The sequence below is a fragment of the Sceloporus undulatus genome, chromosome 5 (assembly GCF_019175285.1).
Source record: "Sceloporus undulatus isolate JIND9_A2432 ecotype Alabama chromosome 5, SceUnd_v1.1, whole genome shotgun sequence".
Taxonomy (NCBI): Eukaryota; Metazoa; Chordata; class Lepidosauria; order Squamata; family Phrynosomatidae; genus Sceloporus; species Sceloporus undulatus.
The window spans coordinates 23,335,490-23,344,381 of record NC_056526.1 but is presented as its reverse complement, the minus strand read 5'-3'; the positions used below and the strand labels follow the sequence as shown (position 1 = coordinate 23,344,381).

Below are 8,892 nucleotides of genomic sequence, written 5' to 3'. Positions count from 1 at the left end.
CAGAAGCTTGGGAGAAATGAGGCAACAGCAGTTTGAGTACAGTTGTACATTACATCTTTGGATCAGGACCATTGCCTACGTGTTGAATTTGTTCTCATGCATTTTATGATCCTGAACCAAAATAGAGCTGCTGGCCACTAATGTCATGCATATGTCTTGGTTGGTGGAACTCATCTACCTTTTCATTTTATGAAACACCCACAGCTTGCCTATGAAGCAGCAGTATAAATAGGCACCTTTCCCTGTATGATTGCTTATGTAAAGCAGCTCTGATGGTTAAGTGGGGGAAATCGCTATTTCTTCCAGTGCCTAATCAGGAAACTGCTTTAATAAATGCATTGTTCACTTTTGAGTATTTCCATTGAAATGCATTTTTTCTGTCCTTGGAAACATTGTCGCTCATCATGCAAATTAAATGGGGCTTCCCTTTGCTTCTGCCAGTTTTGGAATATTAGAGCCTGTCAAATTCTGAAACAAATTACCTTCCCTATCCTGGTATCTTATTTCCTAGTGTTTTTTTTCTGCAGAAAGTAGCCATAAAGCCCATGGCCTTTTTCTGTAAAGACTCTTAACCTAAAAGGAAGATCTCTCCTACCAATTCGGGAGCAGATGTAAAAGTCCATGTGAGACTTCCTTGTGGGGGGGGGGGGCATTCCACAAGTTTATAAACTCTGTTACTGTGAGTGGACACATGTGTGCCTTGTTCACTATCAACCATGTCAGAACAAGCTGTTTTCTATGTTCTCCCAGGCGCTCAGACATACTTAGGGTGCATCTACATTGTAGAAAAACACCACTTTAGCCTCCATGGCTCTGTCCTACAGAATCCTGGGATCTGTAGCTTTGTGAGGCACCAGTAGTCTTTGGCAGAAAAGCCTAAAGAGCTTGTAAAACAACAAATGCCAGGATTACATAGGATGGAGCTACAATACTACATTATTCCTAAGCGTAGATGCATCCTTAGTTGTAAATGGTTCCTCTGCAGCTTAGAACAATGGTTCTCAACCTTTGGGCTTCCAGATGTACTCAAGAAGAACTCACACTGTGCTGGATCAGATCAAAGAGACATTTATTTCATAATTCTATTCACACATAATTCTATTCACACATACTGTCTCTAGTATAGGAAGTGAGGCATAGCTACCCTAACTAGTAGATATTAATGCCTTTGACTTCCATGAAGTTATGGCCAGTTGTCATAGATTCTGAGAAGTCTGTCCAATGGTCAGTACAGGTCAAAGGATTCTGGCCAGAGGTCAGGGTTTGTGGGAGTTTTTTTGGGAAGCCAAGAATACCTGGGGAGCCAAAAAACAGTAGCTTAGAGAATACTTAGCTGACTCCATAACATGGCAGCGACTCAATCCCATGGAATTTCTGCATAGATTGAATACCTCCCTTCATGAGGGTGCAGATTTCATGAGAAAACTTGTGTGAGTGATCCCTTTGCTCATAGTTGTTATTTTCACACTTTGTACCAGCAACAATGGACAATGGTCACAATGATTTCTTACTTTAGTTGATATTTCCTGCTGTACTAGAAGTGGCTGGATTGTGGGATCCAGGAATTTATTCCTTCCCACCTCTACCTGTTACTTCACCAGGACAAATGAGGACAAAGTTTTAAAAATCATGAGCAATACATAATAATAATAATAATAAAATTTTATTTATACCCCGCCCTTCCAATAGATCAGGGCGGCTTACAAATGCACCTCAGTGCAGCAAATACAGTATAAAACAGATTAAAAACAACAACATCTCATCATAAAAACAATAAAAACCCCTTAGCCCAACCTCACGGCCACGAGTGAGGAGGGAGGCCCATAGGATGTTTAGTCGGGGAATGCCTGATTAAATAGGAAGGTTTTGAGTCCCTTCCTAAATTGGGCCAGGGTGGTAGATGAGCGGAGCTCTATGGGCAGCGTGTTCCAAAGGGCTGGGGCAGCTATGGAAAAGGATCTTCTGGCCGTAGCGGCCAACCTTGCCCCAGGCACCTTCAGGAGTTGCTGCCCAGATGTTCTGAGGGTGCGAGGCGGAATGTACGGGGAGAGACGGTCCTTCAGGAATCCTGGGCCCAAGCCATTTAGGGCTTTATAGGTGATAACCAACGCCTTATATTGAGCTCGGAAGCGAATAGGCAGCCAATGGAGATCTTTAAGCACCGGTGTTATATGGCTGGTCCTGGAAACGCCAGTGACCAGCCGTGCTGCCATGTTCTGCACTACTTGCAGCTTCCGAGTGTGGTATAAGGGTTGCCCCATGTAGAGTGCGTTGCAGAAATCCAATCTCGAAGTTACCAGAGCGTGTACAACAGTTTCAAGGTCCCTCTGGGGCAGGAGGGAGGAAATAACTATTTACATTTCTCCACCTTGGGATTTATCCAGACTGAGCTGTTTGGCAGCTGGTTCAGCATGAGTGAAAGGGCATACTTTTCATGTAATGGATAATTAGTTGATAGAACTCATAGATATATAGTGATTGTGTCATGGACAAAAAATGACACTGATAGCTCTGCAAAATGCTGACATACACTCTGGAGGATTTGTCTGTTAGCAACTATTAGGCATGATGGGGACTGGGGGGGGTCAGCGAATGGAACTTCCAGGGCAAGATAAAGAATCCAATAGTTTATATAATAGTGGCTCTCTCTAACAATAAATCCAAGGAGAGCTGGAGCCCAAACAGGGCTGCTGAGAAACAAGACGGCAGTGGTGGCTGATGGCTTCTATGCCGATGAGAGTCCTGGTTTAGGAGGTATTCAAGGTGCTGAATCTATTTGGAGGGGCAGGGTTTAGTGCCTTGGACAACTCTTTTAAAGTCCAGACTCAAACTTAGGGGCAGTACATATGGGTGCTTTGTGATGCCCTGATGCCAAAATTAGGGCTTGCTACACCGCAGCATCTATACGCGCCGAGTCTTAATATCAGCGCCATTACGTTAGCCCTTATCACACTGCAAAAAGGAACCATTCTAGGCTGCTCCTTTTTTTCTGCACAGCGTTGCCACCCTATTTGGTTGCTGCAGCAAATGGATGTAAAAGCTTCAATGGATATACCAGCCCCATAAAACTCAGAAACAAATGTTGTATAAAAAGTCCCAAAATGTAAAAATGTGCAAATCTCTCTAAATCAGGCCCAGATGGGAGAAAAAAACTGAATATTCATTCTTGCATGTGGAAATGAAATAACCACAGATTTACATAAGCACTGGGTTCAGAGCTCACAATTCTGTCTAGGCTACAGACCTATTTCCCTCCCACCAACATGGAACCAATGGAAGATTATGTAAGCCATGGGGACACAGTGGCCTTTCAATAGGTATGTTTGCATTGCCCCACCTGTCCTTACAAACCAGGAAGGTCACAGGGAGCCATCTCCAGAAGCTGATTCTTGGGAAGCATGGCGGGTGTGTGTGTGTTGCCCTCTGGAGTGTGCCGCAGAGCCTCTTCCTTGGAGCATCTTCACATTGCATGCTTTAGGGACCCCTAAAGTTGGTAGAAGTAAATAATATACAGTATATGTTTTTATATTTAAAAAAGCACATAGGATAGTGCTACTCAAAGTGGTACTCCTTGTATAAGTGCCAGCCCCCAAGCAATTTGCTGCCAGTCCCTGAAAAGGGAGGAAGGGAGGGGCTACTATACCTAATGGACATAAATATGGTACTAGTTCTTTGTAATTGGGGTGAAATTGCTGGTCCCTCACATCAGATACCTTAAAGGACCTTTACATAATAATGCGATCAGGACTGTGCGTGCTCATTGGCTAAGGAATGTTGAGCTGGGGAAAAATAAAAAGTGCCCAAAATGTGGGGGGAAAGTGGATTGATATACCCCTGAGGAATGTATAGAGAGATGCTACAATGTTTTGTTTAGGTTTCTATTTCTAGTTATTGACTGCAAGGGACAAATACCAGGCCAGAGGAGGCTGCCTCTCCTCCATCAAAATAAACTGTCCTCCATCCATTTGTCTACTTCTCTGAGTTTTGACCTTCTAGAGAGAAAGCACTGGAGGTAAACTTGCCACTTGAGCTAATACAGTAACTTTTTATTCTTCTGATGTTAGCCATGCCTGGGAAAGCTGTTTTTCCTAACCTAAGAAATAGTTACAGGGTGGCCCTTGAGGTACAGCTGATCCAAAGGCATTAGATGTTCACAGCTTCTCTCTGCTGCCAGGCAGCAGTGAGACACGAGGTGGGCAAAAATCAGGCCATAGTCTTTATCCAGTGAGTGGTATGTGAGATAAGGCTGGCACAGATGGAGGAAAGCTTACAGGAAAGGCCAGATTCAAAGTAGCTGGAGACAAGCCCTGGCACAGGTACCAACCTGGCATGAATTTCAATGGACACTGGGAATTTGACATGTCAGTGCCCCAGTTGTTTTCTTCCAATGAAATGGGAATAAACCCAACTGGTTAAATGCTGGGTTTGGATCTGCATAGTGATAATCTTCTCATACATCAATTGAATGTTCAGTGGGGAAAATCTGACACAGGCTTTCCCATCTCACTTGGAGCTTGAGTCCTTTCAAGCCACTGGTACAAGAAGGATTCAAGCGGAACAGTGCCAGCCATGATGTTCATCAATGTGTTTCACTGCCACCAGGTTTCTAGGCTTTCCCTCTAAAGCCTGCTCTAGTTCAGTCATGCTTGGCTTTGGATTTCATGCCTCTATCCGGACAGAAAGATGAAAACAGAGCAATAAAATACAACATTAAAATGTTTCAGAGGCCACTTCCTGAATAAAATTCAAAATCCTGTTCTTCCCATTATATTATTCCCGGAGTTTGGAAAGTAGCTAGTTACAAATATCTAGTTGTTCCTTTTCCCAATATCAAGTGTTGTATTCTAATACCAAAAGTACATTATGAGTGTAACTTAGGGGCTGTACAGAATGGCATCTTTGGCTGGCCTGGGGGCAGAGTCTACATGAAACATGCTCTGACTCCACTCCCAGCCCAGCATGATATCACATGCAGCACCACACAACACACAGCATCACGGCACTCCTTTGGTACTGCGTCTACAGGTAGACAGGTAAGATACCATTCAAATCAATAAATAACACTTAATGTAACATAGCTAGATCTTTGCTAATATGGAAAGAAACTAACTATAAGTAACTAATTATTTGTAATTAGTCACGTCAAAGCTGAAGAAGGGGTTGTGGCAGTTGGTGTCAATTCATACCAATGAACTCAAATTACCACTGAGACGCTAAGGTGTTGTGACAATCGTCTACCCTGCATTTGTAATGCTCCTTAATGGTACTGTATCTTATTTGATGTTTTCAAGAGCTTAGACCACTTTATCCTAATGAATAAATGCTGCCTTAAGGACCTATTGAATAAGAAGAGGAATGGGGTGGGATAAATGTTAAAAAGGTTTAGAAGGAGTTCTTCATAAAAGATGCTAACTGAGGGTCTGTCCTATGTGGCAAGTCAAAGAGAGGCCTGGAGCAATCACAGAAAACGGTTGAGCATGTATGATAGAAACCGGGAGGAGGGGGGATTTGGCATCCCTTAGCATGCATAGTGTGCCACCATTAATTTCTAAGGGCTTGATACTTTGGCTAGTTCTGTGCGTAATAAGCAGAGATCCGATTATGGTTATAGCTTGTTCGTCTGTTTTGGGGAAGGAAAATTGTAAGTGTGTGGACAAACTAGTCTGTGATGCCACCAACTTAATATTTGTGAAAAATAGACTTTGCCAGGGAGCAAGAAGTAGTAATATTCTGTCCCTCGCCACACACATCTCTCAAGAAGTAATAAGGGTACATTGTTTTTTGTAGAGGCATAATACATACTTCATGTTGTTTTGCTTCTCACCCTCATTTGTAGATGAAATGTGCTAGGAAAAATAATATTGTGTCTTAGGCATTAGTGTAGTATTTCCCAGCTCCATATTCAACCATTAAAATAAAACAATGTGGCTAGAGAGTGATTAAACTTAGTTGCTATAGGACTCTTAAGACCATATTTGTCTCAACAGCTGGACTGCTCTTCATCTGCTGGGTTAAAGGTGAGAAAGTTAAAACATTTGGAGTGTAGCACTGTGGGGAAAATGTAATTGAGAAAGGAGATGATAGAGGTTTATCAAATCATACAAGTGCAGAAATGGAGCTACTCTTTTCCTCCCATGCTCCCTGGAGAGATGTACTTCCTTCTCCTTCTCATAATAACTTGACCTCAGGGTCATCTAATAGAATTTGTAAGTAGTAGATTCTGTCAGGGACAATTCTCTCATTGGTCAGAATGAGGTGCCAGCTTTGGGCAGCAGAGCATGATGGGAGGTAATCTATCCTCTCTCCTAAAGGACCCCCAATGCCACTTTGGAAAGCCTCAGTGGTCACTCTCCACCTCAGGTAGTGGAAGAGTTCAAGCCCAATATTGCTTCTAGGTAGATCACAGAAAACACATTGGCCTGAATTCAGCATTCACTCAACACAGCATAAATACCCACATGTGGACCTATGCTATGCTGAGCTTTCCTCCAGTTTACTGCAAAACCTCTGAAGCCACCCTACATGCTCATTTTGTGTTTTGATGGTCTGTCCTATGTGGCAAGTCAAAGAGAGGCCTGGAACAATCACAGAAAAAGACAGGATCAGAGAAACATCTGGCTATGTCTCCTTTGCCAGATGCAAAATAATTATAGTAGCACTGAGATTCCTGAAGGACATTGTGACTGACCGCCATCTCAACAACGGCAGGATCATCATCTTGGCTGTAGCTGAGGTGGGCATAGCGCTTGCAGATGAAGCTGAAGAGGTGGACCTGCAGGTGCATGACAAGGTGGACACTCCACTTTTCAGCCGCCAAGACAGACTGTGCGAAGGAACCTTGTGGATCTCAGTTCTGATGTCATCATTTTGTGTCTGGTGATGAGGATGGAGCCACATGTTTCTCCAATCTTGCTTACTCAAAACAAAGCATAGAGTGCCTATGTGGGATGGCTAATTTCGGGGCTTTGCAGTAAATTGGGGGGGGGGGGGGGGACACTATACAGAAAGGAAGGGAATATCAACCTCTGCAGCACCCCCAAAAATGATATTCACATGTATAAGGGACACTTACAACACATGCATGACCCTAATAGGATTCCTGTCCTGCTCTTGACTGTAAGCAGAATTCAGAAATCCAGAGAACATAAACTGTTAGTTGAAAGCCAAGAGACAGTAACTATTTTCAAAAGCAAGAGATAGCTTGTGTTAACCAACCATGTCAAGGAAGCCATAAATCAGAGTAAGGGATTAGCTGTGACCAAGTTATTAAAGTAGTCTAGCAATAGAAATAACAATAGCAAGTTCATTTCTATATCACTTATCAATGCACTTAAGCACTCCCTAAGTGATTTACAAAGTGTAAGCTAATTGCCCCCAACAATCTGGGTCTCATTTTAGTGACCTTGGAAGGATGCAAGCCTGAGTCGAGCATGAGCTGCTGGGCTGGTATTGAACTCACAACCGTATGGTTTGTGAATGAGTGGCTGCAGTACAGGCATTTGTTGTAAATCCAGCAGCAGCATCTTGATAAGCCAAGCTCTCAAAGAAAAAGATAGAAATTGTTCTCAGCAATGTAGGTGGTATTTGTAACTGCCTTTTATAGGCACTACATTCAGCCAATGATTTCAGGCAGTACTTAAGGAAGAGCACAATGAGGAAGAACACACAGGGTCCAAGAGGTTGCAGTAGTTTACATTTGCCCGAGCCTAGGGCATGATCTAATCGTTTGAGTACTGGACTACAACTCTGGTGATTGGGATTCAATTTCCCCCTTGGCCATGGAAACTCACTGGGTAACCTTGGGCATGTCGCATATTCTCAGCTCCAGTAAACCCCATGATAGGTTTGCCTTAGGGTTTCCATAAGTCAGAAATGACTTGAATGCAAACAGCAACAACAGCTGCAACAACAAGTGCAACAGACAAGAATCCAACCCCTCTTTTCCTCTCCTGTCTGCTGAGCTAATTGAGCACAAGCTACTTTAGACTTTGAACTCAGTTTGAAGCAATTGAAGTAAGTTGTGGACAAATGGGGAGTGGGAGGAGGAAAGAAGAACTGGGACATTTTAAAAGCATCTGAAAAAGTGCAGAGATGGGGGATTAACAGGGATTGTCCCTGCCAAATTGTTGGAGCGTGATGGTGTGAGATAAATATAGGACAGCACTATCTATCTTGATTGTACAAAAAAAGGGTGGAGGGGGGGGTCAGTCGGTATTGGACTTGGAAGTTGTGTTACACTAAATTAAAAAGTTACACTTCTAGTCTAACTGTATCCACACATTAATGTCCATTAGGCATCGGGAGAATTTCATTCATTTCTCATTTCAGTATGAGCTCACCAGATGTCCCCTTGCTCAATCAGTCTGAAAAAAAGAACACAGTTATTACTTTTCAGTTATTCACAGTTCTCCAAAATGAGTGATATCATTCTCTCAACCAAAACTGCCTGAGCATACATTGGGGAAACTGTAGAGAAAAATATGCTTATTTATAGCGAAAATGTGTATGTACTTCAGAAGCCTGGAAAAACTGCTGTAAATATTTATGTTTGTCCTAAATGTGCATATCTTTTAAGAGAAACAGGCATAAAAATGCATATACATTTTTGTACTTTTTTTTAAGTGATGTGAAAATGAAACAGAACAAACCAAGGACAGATGAATGGGGGGATGTGACAGCTTGCCTGTCACAGCTGGAATAGGAGCATATTATTATTGCTCATCCCTCCCCAACACACACTTATGGTTTGTTCTGTCCCATTTTCACATCCTTTTTTTAAAAAATTAACAAAATATCTGTGCATAATAATCTGTGTAAATCTACAGCACTATATAAATAAAATATAATAATAATAATAATAATAATAATAATAATAATAATAATAATAATAAT

General features: G+C 42.3%; 1 long non-coding RNA gene across 1 annotated transcript in view; it reads left to right on the top strand.

The window, feature by feature from the left end:
• The first annotated feature begins 4,971 nt into the window (after positions 1 to 4,971).
• LOC121930450 overlaps positions 4,972 to 8,892 on the top strand; it is a 38,511-nt gene continuing 34,590 nt past the window's right edge. Inside the window, exon 1 of the long non-coding RNA XR_006103947.1 lies at positions 4,972 to 5,033. This is a non-coding gene — a long non-coding RNA (uncharacterized LOC121930450). The remainder of the gene's footprint in view (positions 5,034 to 8,892) is intronic.